We start from the raw sequence: 21,041 nt of genomic DNA on the forward strand, positions 1-21,041 counted from the left end.
TCACATCGCGTCGGTGTGGATACTGTCATTTGCAATCACATATTATACTTTTTGGAAGTATGAGTCATGACCAACAGAAGAATGTTCACCGGAAAATGACACCTGAACAAGTAACATCCACTTTTGTTCTGACCAACTAAGGGGAAAAAAAGCATTGCAGTAAATCGCGCTGATTAAAGGTGGGGTATGTGATTTGCAAAACGGCCGGCAGATTTTGAAAATACACAACTCAAATGGTCTTACCTTCTTTCCTTTGACTCCACCCATTCGAAGAACATGGACATGATGGGGGAGGGGGTATGGTACGACCGTTTGATTGACGCAGTTACTGTCTAATGATTCTAGGTGGTCTTGGAAATGATTGGCTGGAGTTTTTCGAGTCCTGCCCGTTCCACAGATGATTAAATTGCTTAATTTTCATTTCAGTGCTTCTAACTCAGTGGCTATAAGTGGGTTAGGAATAGGATTTCAAGTGATTTGGAAAAAATGGACAAAAAAGACAATTACATACCCCACCTTTAAATCTAACAATCGCTTATCAATTATCATATCACATCAAACCGTGCAAATTATACTTTGTTCTCAAATTGTTAATGTTACTAAAATCAGCATTGTGTGACTACATTTAAGGCCCTTCAGATATTTATCCTTGTTTTCGTGTGGGCCAGGCGGCCAGTCTCTTTTTTTCTGTAGCCACTCCAAAGTCCAAGTCTTTTGCATTTTACAACGGGTGAATCTCAGTTGTCACTGGTGATTGTCGTTTGAACCTTTCTGGATCTGCCATCAAATTAATACGTTTAATTATATCAAGTGCTGTGAGAAATGGATATAAATCTCCACCTCCAACATCCTCACACGCAATATATCCAACAAGCCGAAACTCCTTCTCTATGTGTACAGAAGTGACGTAATGATGCAAAAAATGCTTGAAATTCCAGCAGAAATCCACCAGTACCACTGGAATTAAAAATATTATTACAAGCTTACTGTTTTGAATCGAGCTAAGGCAAGCAGATAGTTTTGAACACTGGCTGGTTATGTATTTGCTCAAACATTCATTTTGGATCATTTTTAACCCAAAAAAGTTATGGAAAGCAGCTTTAAATGGTATGGAGTAAATTTAGCACCTTACTACACACCCCACTGGGATCGTTTCGAGACTTTTGAAGCTGCACTGAAACTCATGTTTGGACCTTCGACCCGTTGGACCCCATTGAAGTCACTATATGGTGAAAAGTCCTGGAATGTTTTACTCAAAAATCTTAATTTCTTTTCCACTAAAGAAAGAAAGACATGAACATCTTGGTTGACTTGGAGGAGAGTAAACTATCAGGAAATTAATTATGAAGTGAACTAATCCTTTAACTAGTTATTGGTTCAGTGTTTTAATGTCTGAACCAATGTAACTATTAATGTGACTTTTTTTCACAATTTGTATGTAAAGTTTGTATAAATGTTTGGTTGAGTTTTTTATTTTATTAATGATCTTTTCTTTGAAATGTGCAAAACATGTTTCTTTATTTTTTGATCACCCCTACAGTGTGTTTGTTCTTGTCTTATATGGATTCCACAGTTTTCAAAATTGTTAAAGTACATTTTATTCTTGTTTAAGTTAAATTCCTCTTATTATATCTGCAGAAGCAGTTTCAATCAAGACTGTTACAGTCATCCTCAGTCGCATCCACATCTGATGCACCCTCTTCATCGGCACCCTGTGCTTTGTTCACCTCTATAATGGCCTTATCAACCTCATGCCCTCCTCCTGCCCTGTCCTCATCACCGTCAACACCTCCTGCGCCACCCACGTCACCTTCAACCTCGCCTGTGCAGCCCTCATCGCCTTCTCATGTGCAGCCCTCATCTCCTTCTCATGTGCAGCCCTCATCTCCTTCTCATGTGCAGCCCTCATCACCTTCTCATGTGCAGCCCTCATCATCCTCATCCTCGCCTGCGCAGCCCTTATCACATTCTCATGTGCAGCCCTCATCATCCTCATCCTCGCCTGCGCAGCCCTCATCACCTTCTCATGCGCAGCCCTCATCATCCTCATCTTCTCCTGCTCCACCCTTATCTTCACCTTGTGCTGCATCAACACCTGTGGTTCACTCATCACAGGCGTCTGAGACCCTCTCATTAAGGGAGGTGGGTAGATTCATTTTTGGACTGGTAGATCTTACAATAAATTATATGAAATGATATATTATTTATATTTGTTTGTATTTCTCCTCTTCCAGATATCCTCTTTATAATGCCATCAAGAAAAAGACAGGTATGTCACTTGCCATGTGATCATTTATACGCTCAGTATTTTTTGCATAATTATGGCTTAGCTTGCCAGTATCGGCAAATGATGAAACGTAATGTTACATGATCCACTGCCATACCCACTATGCCCAAATACTACCTGTTCTATTAGATTCTGGCAGTGGTGTACTCGTGTGATCACTAAAATATATAATTGAAAAAAAACACAAACCATTTTGTACTATTTGAGTAAGTGTTAAATTCTCTCATTCTGTATTCAGGAAGTGCTGTCTGTGATACAGACTACAGCGATGTTGACTACATACCAAAAATCAGCTCAGAAGATTCGGATGGTAGTTCTTCTGGACATGACATGGTCAAAAGTGCTTTGATACATCCAACATCTCCCAAAGAGGCAGGTAGTTTATCTGATCAATGTATGACCGCACCATCACCTAAAAAGATGAAATGCCAATCTAAAGAGACAAACACCTTGTCTGGTGATAAGACTTTTATTCAGTCAATGCCATCACCAAAGCAGGAATGCAAGACGTACAACAAAAAGCAGTATTGCCTTTATTGCTCTAAGCCATATTCAAAAATGGCCAGACACTTTGAATTTGTTCATCGCAACGAAGTGGGGGTTGTAAAGGCATTAGCATTTCCAAAACATTCCAAAGAAAGACGAGTCCAGTTAAACCTCCTTAGAAAAAGGGGCAACTTTGCCCACAACACCGATGTGGTGAGACAAGGACATGGGGGGATGATTGCCTGCTACCGTCCAAAAAATAGACAAAGAGCCAATTAATTTATTCACTGCATTTACTGCCAAGGGCTTTATAACAAGCGTAGCCTTTGGAAACATATCAAAAACTGTCCCCTGAAACCAAAAAATGAGGATGCCCAGGGCAGGAAAAGAGTTTGATCCCTGTGTGCTCTAAACACACCAGTCGACTTAGAAGTGAGCAAAGGATTCAAGAAAGTACTCTCCTTTATGAACTATGATGAAGTTTCGCGTGTAGTTCATACTGACAGATGCATCATGCAGCTGGGGGAGCACATGTTCTACAGGATGGGGTCTGATGTGACCAAACATGACTACATCAGACAGAAGATGAGAGAAGTAGGCAGACTTCTTCTTAAAGCAAGGAAGATTACCCCACTGAGAACAATGGTAAACTTCATCATACCAACTAACTTCAAACATGTCATAGCAGCTGTTAAAGTTGTATCTGGCTATGATGAAAAGAAAAACTCCTACCGCATTCCTTCTTTAGCTCTCAAACTTGGGCATTCTTTAAACAAGATATCTAGCATTGTTGAGAGCAATGCCATGATGTATGGAGATCATGAGCATGCTGAGTGTGCCCGAGACTTCAGGAAAATACACCAGGCAAGGTGGAATGAGTACATTTATGCTGGTGCTATAACTAAATTGAAAGAAGCCAAGTGGAACACACCACAGAGCATTCCTTTTACTCAGGATGTCAAAGTCCTGCACGCACATCTTGAAAAGAAACACAATGAGCTCCTAAGTAAGCTCAGATCTTGCCCTTCTGCTGACAGCTACGCTGCTCTAGCCAAGGTCACGCTGTCCCAGGTCATCTTGTTCAACCGAAGGAGAGAAGGTGAGGTATCCCGGATGCTTTTGTCAGCTTTTAAAAGCAGGGATTCTTCTGAGCTACACGAAGACATTGCCATCTGTCTGTCTGAGTTTGAGAGGAAGCTGTGTCTGCACTTCTCAAGAGTTGAGATCCGTGGTAAACGAGGGAGAAAGGTTCCTGTGCTCCTCAAGCCTTCCATGGTTTCTGCCATGGAGCTGCTTGTTGAAACGCGTGAGCTTTGTGGTGTTCCAGCAGACAATCCCTTTATGTTTGCTAGATGTGGAGCAATGTCTGCCTACAGAGGAGGAGAGTGCATCAACAATGCTGCTTGCGAATGTGGCATAAAGAACCCTGAAGCACTGTCATCAACTAGGCTCAGGAAACACATAGCATCCATGTCTAAAATTCTTAACCTTAATGAGAATGAAGCAGACCAACTGGCTGATTTCCTTGGTCACGATATCAGAATCCACAGACAGTATTATCGGTTACCAGAGGGAACACTGCAGCTGGCAAAAATGAGTAAAGTCCTAATGGCCATGGAGAAAGGTGTGTATCTGTGCTGTACATATTTGCAAAACAATGTATATATTCATGTCACAGATACTAGGTATAAGCAATAAAGTGTTCATTTTTTGTTAATTAATTATTAAGAGCAACTTGAGGCCCAAGGTGATTCCATGTCAAGTGATGCGGAGGATTCCAGTGACCTATCTCAGACAACAGCACCAGCACCAGTACAGGCTGATCAACCTGTTCAATCTGATCAAGCTGTTTCACAGGAGGATCAAGGTAAGAAAAATCTCTACATTGCATAAACAACAATAATCAAATAAACATGAATTAGCTCCATGCAGCAATATCCAGACAAATTCAAAAAAAAAAATATGCATTAGGACACAGTCTTGATTTGCTCTTTACTCACCGATTTAGTTGTAATGAGAATGTGTAATGAGAATTTACTTTTTAATTATTTCATAGGTTCTTCAAATGCTCCAAAAAAGAAATGGGAGGACAGTGAGGTAAAAGCAGTAGAGAGACACATGATGAGTTTCATCAAGACATGCAAAGTTCCTGGTAAGCAAGACTGTGAAAGATGCATTCACGCAGAGCCAGAAGCTTTGAAGCAGCGAACATGGACTGGTGTGAAAAATGATGTGCGGAACAGGATCACGACTCTTAAAAGAAAGGGTGGTTTGTAGGGAGGCACAAACATTTCAACACTTTGCACATTATGCTCTTTTTGTAGGAAATGAAGCTAAATTAAAAGAAATGAGGATAAAGGTGTAGAAATATTTTGTGGATGGAATGAAACAGAATATAAAGTGAAAAGTTAGGGTATAAGGCTAATGAAGAAGTAGAGGATAGTAAGAGTCAATTTTCTTTGTTCAGTTACAATGAAGTTGGATGAAATGTCATGTTAAACTTTTTGATATTTCTGTCATAGAGGGAGGGGAGAATGTAAAGATGATAAAAAAGGGAAGAGTGAATAGCTGTGCTGGACATGGGCTGTGGCTGGATGTAACCGATTGGTGAGAGTTGCCGTGTGCAGACGAGAGAAGCTGAAAACTGAGATGTGATGTCAGACACTTTCTGCTTCCCGTAGTGATGCAGACCCAGAAGCTTTGAAGCAGCGAACATGGACTGGTGTGAAAAATTATGTGCAGAACAGGATCACGACTCTTAAAAGAAAGGGTCGTTTGTAGGGAGACACAAACACTTCAACACTTTGCACATTATGCTCTTTTAGTAAGAAATGGAGCTAAATTAAAAGAAATGAAGATAAAGGTGTAGACATTAAAATTAAGAGACGCTCGCGCTTTTGCATACTTTACCACAGCTGAAGTAGAAAAAATGCATTATTTTCCAAATACACAGATATTTTAGAGACATTTTCATTCAATACATGCACTGCTTATTACAGTGTCTGTTTGTATAAGAATAAAGTTCAACATAAGCCTAAATACCAACGTAAAGAGGGGGGAGAGAATGTAAAGGGGGATGTAAAGGACGTAAAGTAGGAGAGCATGTAAAGGGGACGTAAAGAGGGAGGAGAGAATGTAAAGGGGACATAAAGAGGGAGGAGAGAATGTAAAGGGGAAGTAAAGAGGGAGGAGAGAATGTAAAGGGGACGTAAAGAGGGAGGAGAGAATGTAACGGGGACGTAAAGAGGGAGGAGAGAATGTAAAGGAGACGTAAAGAGGGAGGAGAGAATGTAAAGGGGACGTAAAGAGGGAGGAGAGAATGTAAAGGGGACGTAAAGAGGGAGGAGAGAATGTAAAGGGGACGTAAAGAGGGAGGGGAGAATGTAAAGGGGACGTAAAGAGGGAGGAGAGAATGTAAAGGGGACGTAAAGAGGGAGAGGAGAATGTAAAGGGGACGTAAAGAGGGAGGGGAGAATGTAAAGGGGACGTAAAGAGGGAGGGGAGGAGAGCATTAGGCTTGTTGGACTTCATGCAGCGCTGCACAGAACAATCAGCGGCTAACTTGAGCAGTTCTTGACGGTTGAACTTGTGTCCGACTTCAGACAGCGACGCCCGTGACTGTGCCATAAGGCAACAGAGTACAACTAGAGTGATTGGAGAGCAGGAGGACTCAGCCAGAGCAGATTCTCTAGAGCTAATCCACGATTGGCAGAGTACACCGCTTGACAACGATCACGTGTGTTTCATGTTTCTTCTCACACCTTCAGTTCCACTAAGGGTCACATCTGTTTTTTATAACAGTAAAAGCTCTTTTCATGTAGTTGTGATAAATGTTTATCAAAATAAAACAAATAAAACAATGTAGACCCCACTTCACTGGTATTTAGGCTTGTTTTGAACTTTATTCTTGTACAAACAGTAGTGCATGTATTGAATGAAAATGTAAATATCTGTATTTGGAAAATAATGCGTTTATTCCACTTCAGCTGTGGTAAAGTATGCAAACTTAGCCTGAGCGTCACTACAGGAAGCAGAAAGTGTCTGACATCACATCTCAGTTTTCAGCTTCTCTCGTCTGCACACGGCAACTCTCACCAATCGGTTACATCCAGCCACAGCCCATGTCCAGCACACCTAATATAAGGGATGAATAGAGGGAGTAAATGTAAAGAGGATGAAAAGAGGGAGGAGTAAATCGGGTAAAAAGAGTGAGGAGTAGAGTTAAAGAGGATAAAGAGAGGGAGGAGAAAAGAGGGTAAAAAGAGGGAGGAGTAGAGTTAAAGAGGGAGGAGAGAATGTAAAGGAGGAAGTAGAGAGATTTTAAAGAAGGGTGGATGGAGGAAGTACAGAGGATAGTTGGGCACTGAGAATCATTCCCACCTCCAAGTTAATTGATTTTTCATTGTTGTTCTTTAAAAAAAAATTTTTTTTTGAAGTTCTGTCATTAACTGCAATGTGCACTTTCAACACAATGTGTCCAAGACTGTTAATATTAAAGAGTCATTTAATCAGAGTGTGTGTCACCTGAGTCCCCAAAGAGTCGTTCAATTGGAGTGTGTGTGTGTGTGTGTCACTAGAGTCCCCAAAGGGTCATTTAATCGGAGTGTGTGTGTGTGTCACTAGAGTCCCCAAAGGGTCATTTAATCGGAGTGTGTGTGTCACTAGAGTCCCCAAAGAGTCATTTAATCGGAGTGTGTGTGTGTCACTCGAGTCCCCAAAGAGTCATTTAATCGGAGTGTGTGTGTCACTCGAGTCCCCAAAGAGTCATTTAATCGGAGTGTGTGTGTGTCACTAGAGTCCCCAAAGGGTCATTTAATCGGAGTGTGTGTGTGTCACTAGAGTCCCCAAAGGGTCATTTAATCGGAGTGTGTGTGTGTCACTAGAGTCCCCAAAGAGTCATTTAATTGGAGTGTGTGTGTGTCACTCGAGTCCCCAAAGAGTCATTTAATCGGAGTGTGTGTGTGTCACTCGAGTCCCCAAAGAGTCATTTAATCGGAGTGTGTGTGTCACTCGAGTCCCCAAAGAGTCATTTAATCGGAGTGTGTGTGTCACTCGAGTCCCCGAAGAGTCATTTAATAGGAGAGTGTGTATCACTATTTTTATTTGTATAGTGTTTTTGACAATTACTACACTTTACAGAAGAACATGCCTAATGTCTTAAAACCCCAGTGTGTAGCCAAAGATGACTCTGGTGAGGAAAACTCCTTAAGATGTTTTTGTGATAATGATTAGTTTACAGTCGATGCTAAATTAACTAGAGGGATGCAGATTCGGTCAGTGAAAGGTCCTCTGCCATGAAGTGAAGTCTGTTTTATTTCTATAGCGCATGATACAATACAGATGGTTTCAAAGGAGCTTCACACACATAAAATAACTTGCAAATGTCAACATTTATGAAATGACTAATGTAGAGCTGTTTTGCAGTTAAAATTAAAGACAATAGTGTTATTATTCAGCTCAATTCTGTTCATCTTTTGCTTCTGATAGTCAATCAGTCAAATCAATAATATTTCTGAATGTTAATTGTCATTCCCCATCTGAGCAGCCAAAGGCGCTTGATCTCAAGCTACAAATCAGACAAAACATGTAGGCTACCCATTTACAGTGATCTTGCTGAAAAGAAGAAACCCAGTTTACTCTCTCACACCTGTATCTTTGCACTAGCTTGATTTCACTGTCCAGTATTGGAACTTTGAATTGTAATATTCTACTTCTGTCTTCTTAGGATAAATAATATATACCATCTCAACAATGTCCTGAAAGTATACCTTAACCAGAGTTTTTGTATCACCATGGTCCTCAAAGTATGACTTGATCAGAGTTTGGGCCCTATTTTAACGATCTGAAACGCAAGTGTCAAAGCGCGAAGCGCAAGTAAGTTTGTGGGCGGGTCTCGGCGCTGTTGCTATTTTCCCGGCAGGATAAATGGCTCTTGCGCCCGGCGCAAATCTAAAATGGGTTGGTCTGAAGTAGCTTCATTATTCATAGGTGTGGTTTGGGCGTAACGTGAAATAAACCAATCGGAGCGTCATCCAACATTCCCTTTAAAAGCAGGTGCGCAAGTTCCATTATGGGTTGCTATTATTATGGCGTATTTACCAGGCGCACGCCAGGAGCGGTTCTCAGCCGAGGAGACTGATGTTCTTGTAAGAGCAGTGAAAGACAGAGAAGTTGTGTTGTATGGGGATGGGAGAAACCCACCCAAAATAGCGTCGGTTAAACAGGCGTGGGAGGAAATAGCCACAATTGTTTCATCGATTTTTTTTTTATTCCTGGTTCTTGACGGACAAACAAATTTGTCAGATGTCCTTATATACATATATGTCTTGCCACTATCGGGCAAACAGGTCTGATCCTTAATTACTACAATTAGCCTGAATAATTTGTAAGCAAGATTTCACAATGATTTCCGTCATCTCATGTGTTAATATTTTTTTAGTGTAACAATTTATGATTTGCAAAAATAACTGTAGCATCTGTGTAGATTACATGAGCAAAGTATATGCGCGTTGTGCACGCTATACATTATGGTCAAGCTTGCGCCCTTAAAATAGCATAATGAACAACGCGCAACGCGCCACTGACTTTAGACTAGGTTTTTTCTGGTCAGTGGCGCAATTGATTAATGGAACAGCAAAATAGCACCAGGGATTGTTTGCGCCGGAACACGCCTCCTTTTTTGCGCTGAACCGCCCAGGGAGCGCAAGTTCATTCACTAGTTTAGCGACGTGCTTCTGTGGAGGGAAAAGCGCGCTTTGCGCGGGTGCAAAATAGGAATGACACATGCGTCGGTGTACAAAGTCAATTGCGCTGGGTGCAAGATAGGGCCCTTTGTATTTAATGTCCCCAAAAGGGACATATAAAATAATGTCCCTAAAGTGAAGGTAATATGTCAGGTCTTTAAGGAAGGCTTTTTATTGATAAAATCAAGTGATGTTTGTGATGACAGCTTCTCCAGAAGTGCAGTCATATCTTTCTTTAGTCTCTAGACCCTTCAGAAAGGGGTGTCCCTAAAGGTAGGGTTTCCAGTCATACGTCCTCACATTGTGGTTAAGTAGGTATGTATGTGTGTGTGCGTGTGTGTGTGTGTGTGTGTGTGTGTGTGTTATTGCAGCTTATAGAAATAAAAGATATGGTATCTCAAAAAAATTTGAATACATATTTTCTAATACAGAAATGTCAACCTGAGAAGCATTTGCAGAGACTTTCTATCTCTCCATCTGGTTCAGTACAACCACAATCATGTGCTGACTTCAGATGCACCTGTATATATATTTTCAACCACTATGTGTGGACACTCCGCATATATATTCACATTGGTTGTGTTCTGTTTTGAATAAATATAATCCTCAACCTAACAGCCAACAAAGTCTTCTAGAATTTGAGGAATGAGGAAAAACTCTACTCCGGACAATGTTCCTCTACCAGTGAGATATTTTTAACATCTTGAAATACAATGGTGTGCATAAAACTCCACCAACCTGCTACAGAATACATCTGTTCTCTCCAACACAGAAGTTGATGCATTTCATTCAGTCTGAGTGAACAATACTGAAGATACACATTCATTTGTGTCTGAACATTTTAGCAAAGCAATAAAAATAGTGAAATTTGAGTAACTTCCAAAATACCTCACAAATATATTGTCCAGTTCCTTTGCATTTAGGAAGCGATGTGCTCATCATCTACAATAAACATGATTGTGCATGCACTTTATTGTTCAATGCTTAGGGTTAGCAGGCAGCACCCATGGACAGAGATGTATAAAGTACTAGAGACCCAGACTTGAGTAAAAGTACAAGTGCTCTATGAAAAAAGTGACTTGAATAGAAGTTGAAGTGCTCTTTAAGCACCACACTTAAGTAGAAGTACTAAAGTATTCAACATTTTTTTTACTTAAGTATTGCAAGTAGTCTGTTTTAAAATTTACTACTCAAGTACTGAAAGTAAAAGTACAAATATTGTGTTATGTAGTTATTAAAGAAAGTAGTCAAAAGTTTGAACATTGTTTTTACTATTTCAAATGATTAACCTAAAGGACAATCACACATCCTTTGAATGTAACTTTTTGTAAACAAAAAAAAAAAACAGATTAAAGGGTTAGTTTGCCCAATTTGCTAAATTATGTCATTAATGACTCATGTTCATGTTGTTTAAAACCCTTAAGACCTCCGTTTATTTTTGGAACACAGTTTAAGATATTTTAGATTTAGTCTGAGAACTCTCAGTCCCTCCATTGAAGCTGTGTGTACGGTCTACTGTCCATGTCCAGAAAGGTAAGAAAAACATAATCAAAGTAGTCCATGTGACATCAGAGGGTCAGTAAAAAAAAATTGAAGCATCGAAAATACATTTTGGTCCAAAAATAGCAAAAACTACGACTTTATTCAGCATTGACTTCTCTTCCATGTCTGTTGTGAGAGAGAGTTCAAAACAAAGCAGTTTGTGATATCCGGTTTGCAAACGAATCATTCGATGTAACCGGATCTTTTTGAACCAGTTCACCAAATCGAACTGAATCGTTTTAAACGGTTCGCGTCTCCAATACTCATTAATCCACAAATGACTTAAGATGTTAACTTGTTTAATGTGTCTGACACTCCCTCTGAGTTCAAACAAACCAATATCCCAGAGTAAGTCATGTACTCAAACAGTACACTGACTGAACTGCTGTGAAGAGAGAACTGAAGGTGAACACTGAGCCGAGCCAGATAACGAACAACAGACTGACTCGTTCACGTGTCAAGAACCGTTTCTGTCAGATGTGTCCGATTCGAGAACCGAGGAGCTGATGATACTGCGCATGTGTGATTCAGCGTGAAGCAAACCGACACACAGAGCGTCTGAACCGAACTGATTCTGTTGGTAATTGATTCTGTGCTAATGTTATGAACCCAGGTAAACCGAAGGCTTACAGTCATCACCAATGACACCATTATTTTGAGCGCAAAAGAACCGGTGAACAGTTTTCTTTAACCGGTTTATTGAATTGAACTGTCAGAAAGAACTACTGATGCAACCGGTTCTTGACTCGTGAACGAGTCATTATCTGGCTCGGCTCGGTGTTCATCTCTCTCTTCACAGCAGTTCAGTCAGCACGTGCAGTCTTGTTAATCGCTTGATTCGCTCAATGATGTGCCAGCTTCATCAAACCTGCCATCTACAGTTCTGGCGATGGTAATGTAGGTTTGTAATGGAATGATTCGTAACATGCTTATAATTGTAACGAGTAACGATGCAGCACATAAAAAAATAAATATCGGATTAAAAGTATTAAACTCATCGAAAATATGTACTGAAGTAAGAGTGGAAGTAGGAAAACAACATAATACTCTAGTAAAGTACAGATGCCGCCTTTTAGTACTTAAGTACAGTAGTGAAGTAGTTCTACTTTGTTACTATACATCTCTGTCCAGCACTGACAAGAAAGTGGCAGCAAAAGCCTCCTTTTGGGCTCAAATGAAAAACATGACTTGTTTCTAAAATAAAAACGTTAAGCATTATCTGATCATCCCAAAACTATTATCGGCCGATTATGATCGGCGACCGATCAATCAGAGCACCCTTAGTAGAAACTTCATCCCTTGCTCTCACTCCCACTGCACTGGGCTCAGAGAATTTTCTCCTTCTCTTTCACACAGACATCCAAAATGCAAAAACCTATTATAGATATTGATTCAAACTGTATTGATACTATTTTCCTAAACTCATTCACACTTTTTACACTCTTTATTGAGCCAGAGTGCTTTTTCCCTTTATCTAAGGGATAATCAGTCATTATTTGTCCTTTTATTATCAAGGCTCATCATACATTCATCCCTCTCGAGTGGATACTAGTTGCGTCCAACTCCACCCAGTCACCCCGAAGTGACGGTCCAAAAATGGTGCGGAACTTTTACCCACCCAATACTGAATTTATTTGTTCATACATTCATCATCGTTCACACATTCATTCATCCGGACACAGTTACATCCACACAACAAAACAACACTCTTCCCTAGAGTGTCCTGCAGGGCCCACCCGTTCAGTCCCCTGAGAAAGCGACTAAAAGAGTGGAAGAAATTAACTTTTTACTATTTTGTGTTGCTTTTCAGATAAATAAATCAAATAACAAAAATACAATTTCAAAATATTTATTTAACACTGAACATTTTTTTACATTCCAGCAAATATTATACAAACAAAGCACAATATAACTTAAAATAAATAAATTAGTAAAAAAATAAAAAATTTCGGCAATCTTTGAAGCCCCCCTTCTTGAATAGCCTATGTTAGGCCTATAACTCAGTGCTGAAAGAATGTAACTCTGGATGTCTACAACAACAAATGTGCATTGAATAGTGCAAAAAATGTGGATGAACCCACAACAAATGAATAACCAGAGATGTATAGTAACGAAGTAGAACTACTTCACTACTGTACTTAAGTACTAAAAGGCAGTATCTGTACTTTATTAGAGTATTATTATTTTCCCCTACTTCCACTTTTACTTCAGTACATATTTTCGATGAGTTTAATACTTTTACTCCGTTACTTTTGTTATGTGCTGCATCGTTACTCGTTACCCACATTACCACTGCCAGAACTGTAGATGGCAGGTTTGATGAAGCCTGCACATCATTGAGCGAATCAAGCGATTAAGAAGACTGCGCGTGCTGACTGAACTGCTGTGAAGAGAGAGGTGAACACAGAGCCGAGCCAGATAATGACTCGTTCACGAGTCAAGAACCGGTTGCATCGGTTTCCGGATCACCAGTAGTTCTTTCTGACAGTTCGATTCAATGAACTGGTTGAAGAAAACAGTTCACGGGTTCTTTTGCGCTCGACGTAATGACGTCATTGGGCGATGATTGCAAACCTTCGGTTTGCCCACGCGCATAACATTAGCACATAATCAGTTCAGAATCAATCACCAAAAGAATCAGTTCGGTCCAGCGCTGTGTGTTACAGCTTAAGTAATTTTTGGATTAATGCGTATTGGAGACGCGAACCGTTTAAAACGATTCAGTTCGATTTGGTGAACTGTTTCAAAAAGATCCGGTTACATCTAATGATTCGTTCACGAAATGGATATCACAAACTGCTTTGTTTTGAACTGTCTAACAACAGACACGGAAGAGAAGATAATGCTGAATAAAGTCATAGTTTTTGCTATTTTTTATATTTAACTGACCCTCTGATGTCACATGGACTACTTTGAATATGTTTTTCTTACCTTCCTGGACATGGACAGTATACTGTACACTCAGCTTCAAAGGAGGCACTGAGAGCTCTCGGACTAAATCTAAAATATCTTAAACTGTGTTCCAAAAATAAACGGAGGTCTTACATGTTTGAAACAACATGAGGGTAAGTTATTAATGACATAATTTTGCAAATTGGACGAAATATCCCTTTAATCTGTTTTTATTTTTTATTTTTTATTTTTTACAAAAAGTTACAGTCAAAGGAATTGTGATTGTCCTTTAGGTTAATCATTTGAAATAGTAAAAACAATATGTTCAAACTTTTGACTACTTTCTTTAATAACTACATAACACAGTACTTGTACTTTTACTTTCAGTACTTGAGTAGTAAATTTTAAAATAGACTACTTGCAATACTTAAGTACAAAAAATGTTGAATACTTTAGTAATTCTACTTAAGTGTGGTGCTTAAAGAGCACTTCAACTTCTACTCAAGTCACTTTTTTGATAGAGCACTTGTACTTTTACTCAAGTATGGGTCTCTAGTACTTTATACATCTCTGTGAATAACGGTCCTAGACATAAGCCTACTTAGCCTACTTCTTCAGGAAAAGTGGCAGGTTCTTTCGTTATGAAAAGTAGCTTCTCTGCTTTCTCACATGAAAGTCGGTTCCTCTTTTCATCGATGACATGAGATGCAGCACTAAACAGTGTCTCACTGTCGGTGCTTGTGCATGGAGCAGACAAGTACCTGCAGAATAGTTGAAAATGTTATTGCAGTTTTCTGACAGTTGCTCATTTCAAAACGAACAATTTCTTCAAGATAATGAAATGGTTGAAACCCAGTGTAGGCCTACTATTTTACTACACTGAAAATAGTAAAATTTTCACAAAATACATAATATAAAATATAGGTAGTAACACTTTACAATGTTTGTTAACATTATTGCATTAACTAACAATGAGCAATACATTTGTTATGGTATTTATTAATCTTCGTTAATGTAAGATAATAAAAAATATTTAGCTCATGTTAGTATAAGTGCATTAACAATTTTAACAAATAGGCCTACCACTTTTGATACTTTTTAATAAAAAAATTACAAATGTGATACTTAATTTGAATACTGTATTAGTAAATGTTAACATTAAGATTAATAAATGCTTTTAATAAGGGTTTTTCATTGTTAGTTAATGTTAAAAATAGAAATAATCCAAAATATAAATAAAATCTTAAATTAATGTCAGACAGTGAGACTGTGCGCGGCTCATGTGTAGTACGAGCCCGTTTTCATCTCCTGCGCTGTGCATCACCTGACCGTCTCCATCACCTAGCGGCTTTCCCAATCCGGAACAATGTCTGCAAACAGCCATTTTTGCCTCTTTCTCTGACACTTTAAAGTGCTTCCACACTGCTGACATGTTTGCTGCATAAAGCGCGCGCCTCTCACTCTACGCGATAGAGGTGCTCCGATCACGATCGGCCGATCGTTAATGCGCATCTCGTCAGTAAAGCCGGTTCTCTAATCAGCTGTTAATTCCATCAGGTGCGTGATTTCACATAGAGCAGCTGTTACTACACAGAGCCGTTTAAAATTACCACACATCAAAAATTTTCATTGTTCGGCAAAATTTATTCGGCGTTTTTACTTGTGCTATTTTAGGCCGAATAATTTCGGTTGCCGAACATTCGGTGCATCCCTACTTTCAATTTGTTTTTTCTCAGAGCGGTAGCCTTGGGGCTTTTCCTTGCGATTCCTTAACTAATCTGTTTCACGTTTATTGCTGTCCTTCCTAGGCCCAGTCTACAATAAACACAAACCATTGCATACAATGTCTTTCTGCCTACACCATCTTTGTTTCAAATTAAGGTTACCTTTCAAGGCTTTCCTATTAATAAACCAAATATGTGCATGCAGTTATTTCTTCTGGAATAAAACCCCCTTTTTTAATTTAGATATCCTATTATTTTTTCTAAATTTGGAAGAGCAGATTTTAAGTGTCCTTACCACTCAGAACTGACCTCAACCAACACAAACGAATTTTATAAGCAAAAATGCTTACCTTATTTCATGGCGGCTACCCGGCTGTGTTGATCATCGGTCAGCTCAAAAGCGGTTGTCCACTCTGCTGCTCTTTTCCAGTCCCATCTGGTGTGCCAAATTTGAAGAAGCACACTCAGTCTAAGGTTTTTCTCTCAGAAGAAAATAATTTATTTCAAGGAGAATAAAGTCGAGAGTTCCTTGCAAGGAGATCTCTCGAATGTTATTTGGTATCTTCGTATATACCCTATATGGGGTGGTTCCACATAGTCAAACTTTTCCTTATGATTACAATTTTAATACCTCCCTAGAGAGAAGAGGCCCCCTGCTTGATTTGGTATAAAGAAAGGCCCTTTCTATATGTCTGATCATATGTTTCTCATCAGTTTTGTACAACCGAGGCACGTAGGCAAATTCCTTTCTATAATTAACCTATAAGATTATAATGGAATAATAGGAACAAAAATAGCTAGATTCTAGATAGGCTCTGGGCGCTGCACTGTGGCTGCCCTGCTGCCTCTTGTGTTTGGCATTTAATTGTTGTTTATTTGTTCGTTATCGTGAGTTTTACATTTCTTCTATGGTCTAATTCCATACTGCACTAAAGGTAATCATGGACTTGGCTTATTGGTGTAAGATTGGACTGCTTATAGTGATTTTAAAACATTGTATCGCCCATGGATTAGATCACGACCATGTTACCGGTGTGGCGGGTGAAATCCAATATAGTAGAGATTTCCTCCTACTGATACGTGATCGTTTACCTACGGATCATGCAACCGTAGTAAACTCCATACCGAATTATCTGAGGACTAACCCAAAGAAATGGACTATACGGACAAAGCGCAAACAAGGATCAAAAGCGGGCACTCGGCGAAGATTAAGGAAATTGAAAACAAACTCTCTCTGCCCGTTACGCTGCTCATCAACGCCCAGTCCCTAAAATCGAAAACTGACGAGCTGACTGCAAATATCCGCTACCTTCATGAGTATCGTAGTGCCTGTGTCATGGCTATCACGGAGACATGGTTGGACGGCGGCGTCACATCCAGCGAGGTGGGACCCCTCGGTTTCTCTGTGTTCAGGACTGACCAGGACACTACAATCACAAAGAAGACCCGTGGGGGCGGGGTCTGCCTACTCAACCAGGACGAGTGGTGTCGCACAGTGGTGGTGAGAGAGAGTTTGTGTACTCCAGATATTGAACTGCTGTGTGTCTCTCTTCGTCCCTTCTATCTGCCCAGAGAGTTCCCTCAGATATTTTTTACTGTCGTGTATATATTCATCCAAAGGCAAATTTCGACAGATCACTTGACATTATTTTTAATCTCTCCCACAAGCTTGATCTACTGTTTCCGGATGCTCCTAAGTTTATTTTAGGAGATTTTAATAACTGTCCTGTGAAAAAGTGCTTACGCACATATTATCAGTATGACAACTGTCCCTCCCTGAAAAATAAGTTTTTAGACTTATGCTATGGAACTGTCAAAGACGCTTATTCGTCATCATTGCTTCCACCACTAGGGGCATCTGACCACAATGTGGTTTATCTCCGGCCTACATATCAGAGACTCCTGCAAAGGGAGAAGCCAAGAACACTCAAAGTATGGAACAATGACAGTATTATGGCCCTGCAGGGCTGTTTTGATTGCACAAATTGGGACATCTTTAAATGCCCTGATATAAATGAACAAGTGGAAACAATATCTGAATACATCAATTTCTGTGTAGACTCAGTCATTCCCATAAAAACCATTAAAGTATTTCCAAACGACAAGCCCTGGATCTCCAATAAATTAAAGCATCTTATAATAGAAAAGAAAAATGCATACAGGAATCAGGATGATATAGTTAAAAGGGACATTCAAAGACAGATTAAAGGAAAAATAAAGCTGGATAGGTACAGGTACAGACAGAAGATTGAGGCAACCCTGGTGTCAGGCAATTCTCGTGAGGCATGGCAGGGAATTAAGACCATGACCAATGTCCCCCACAAGGGCAGGGGGAATCCTTCCCTGATTATGCATGGAGGTAAGGGGCTGGAAAGGGCAAACCAGCTTAACAACTTCTTCTGTCGTTTTGAGGGTGACAGCGGTGCTGAAGCGGTGCTGCACCCTCCATCCTCTGTTTCTGCATCTGTATTTAATATCAGACAATTGGATGTCTTTCACTTTTTTAGACGTTGTAATCCACGAAAAAGCCCTGGCCCTGACAAAATCTGTGGTAATATCCTGAAGCACTGTGCAGAACAGTTAGCACCTGTGTTCACTGACATTTTTAACTCTTCTCTTAATCTCTGTAAAGTCCCCATCCTGTGGAAAACATCCACCATTGTACCTGTGCAAAAACTGCCAAGACCCACAGAGTTAAATGATTTCAGACCAATTGCATTGACATCATTAGTTATGAAGTGCCTGGAACGCCTGGTTAAGCGGTACATTATATCACAAACTCACTATCTTATGGACCCCTTGCAAATTGATTATCAGTCCTCCAGGGGGGTGGATGATGCAAGTCTGACATTAATGCACCTTTTGCATACTCATCTTGAGAAACCAAAGACCCATGCTAAGATTCTATTTGTGGACTTTTTATCTGCTTTTAACACCATGCAACCCAAGATACTTGCAGAAATTTTAGCCAGTGAATTCTCTCTTAACACAGGTATTATTTACTGGATCATGGATTTCCTTACCAGTAGAGTCCAGCGTGTTAGAGTGGGTTCATTTCTGTCTGATGTGAAGATAACATATATAGGCTCTCCACAAGGATGTGTCTTATCTCCTTTATTATTTATTTTATATACAAATTCATGCACTAGCACTTTTCAAAACAGGCATCTTATTAAATATGCGGATGACACAGCTCTTTGTGAGTCTGCTACAGGATGGGGATGTAGATCATGGGCCAGTTTTAGATTTCTTGTTAGAATGGTGCAATAAGTCACACTTAATTCTAAATACCACTAAGACCAAAGAAATGTCCATAGATTTTAGAAAGTCACAGCAAACAATCGATACTTACATCAATGGGGAGATCATTCAGGTCGTTACAAACTATAAATATCTTGGCATTGTACTGGACAACAAACTTAAATGGGACTCTTGGACTGATCTTTTGCACACTAAGACACAGCAAAGAATGTATTTCCTAAAGAAACTGTTTGTTTTAAATGTCAATAACAAAATGCTTCAGATGTTTTATACTGCTTTTATTGAAAGTGTTTTAACGTGCTGTATCATTTGTTGGTTCGGAAATGCCACACAAGCACAGAAAAACATAATTAGAAAAACAGTCACTACTGCTAGCAAGCTACTTGGGGATAACATTACCAAGCATCGAACACATTTACAAGGACAGAATGTTGAAAAAAGCCAATAACATTGTATGCGATCACACACACCCATTAGCATCCCATTTTTATTTATTACCATCTAGGCATCGTTTCTGCCCGCCTCTTATGACCAAGAACAGATCAAAATTTTATTTTGTACCACAAGCCATTAAGGCGTTAAGTCAATTAAAATAAGCTATCTGTCCAGCTGGCAGGGTTAGACCCAATGGTATTTTTATTTGTATGTATGTATTTTAGTGTTTTGTAATGCATCGTATTGTTTTTGTTATATGTTGTCATGTAGTGCCTTGAGACTGCGCCGCAAACCCAATTGCCCCACGGGAACAATAAAGTTCTTCTACTACTACTACTAGATTCACATTGATTATATACTTGATTGATTAAAATCTTACTAATAAAAATCTTCCACACACGCACGAGGGCTTGAATTGCGTGCAGAGGACGTCACTCGTGCGCTGGAGTTTGAAATGAGCTCGCGGGCTCACGTTTCCTCGTGTCCAATTTAGTTTTCCTCTCGAGGAAGTGATTTACTTCACACACAAGCATCAGTTGTATGCTCGGTTATTACTGCCATGATTCCACCATTTATGCCCCAGTAACGTCACTTAATGGTCCCAATGTGGCAGCATTGGGCGTGCTTTTTTAATTTTTTAATTTTTTTATCAAAAAGAACATAATTAATATTTACATGAAAAAAATAATTCAGTTTCACATCCTTACATCTTCAAACGTAAATCATATTTCAACCAAGGCATATAGGACTTAAGCTATAGAATCAGTCCACATATACATCCTTCAAAATAAACCTTAAACAAAACAAAGATTACCCACAGACCAGGACAAAACAACAAAATTTACCCAACTCATTACTCTTTTTTTTTTTTCAAAACTTTAAACACAACCCTTTTTTCCCTTCTATTATAATCAACTCACTCCCTTCCACAAATGCTCTTTCAAATTCCTCATCAGGCAAGTATTTTCACATCAAATACATATTTTTCCTAAAGATCATTTTGAACATTGCCATTACATCCACTTTTTTTCTATCATAATATGCCATGTTCCTCCTTACCCATATCGCATATCTAGCATTACTTAAAAACATGTTCCATAAGTTCACTTTACTATCCTTTTTATTCATGTTTATCCCAAACAACTTTTTCCATTCCTCCCCTGCTACATCTATCCCCATTCCTTTTTTCACTAACACTTTTACTGCAGCATGAAATGCTTCCAGCCCTTTACATTCAAAAAAAATGTTCATCAATGTTTCTGGCTCTGTCTCACAAACATCACACTCTCGATTTACATTTCTGTTCATTTGATGAATCACCACCTTTGTATATTTTCTGCTATGCCTTAATTTGAAGTTCAGGTTTTCACAGTCCAGTCCATTGTATTTCACATTTAAGTTCTTCCAAATCATCTTTACATTTATTACAGGGAATACTCTTGGCCATACCTCCTCAGATACAGGTGTTTTTATTTCCTTTTTCACCATCATCTTGTAAATTATTTTAACGTTCAATTCATGCAAAAACATTTTTTTTCCCTTTTTTGTCCAAAACATACATTTCAGGAAATCCCCAATCTCCTACTTTGACAGTCTCTCTCTCAATCCTTTGTGCCCACCCTTCTGGTAGGCTTGTTTTGATATTTTCACATTCACAGTCCACTTTAGATA

Source organism: Carassius gibelio, chromosome B22, assembly GCF_023724105.1.
Source record: "Carassius gibelio isolate Cgi1373 ecotype wild population from Czech Republic chromosome B22, carGib1.2-hapl.c, whole genome shotgun sequence".
NCBI classification, from domain to species: domain Eukaryota; kingdom Metazoa; phylum Chordata; class Actinopteri; order Cypriniformes; family Cyprinidae; genus Carassius; species Carassius gibelio.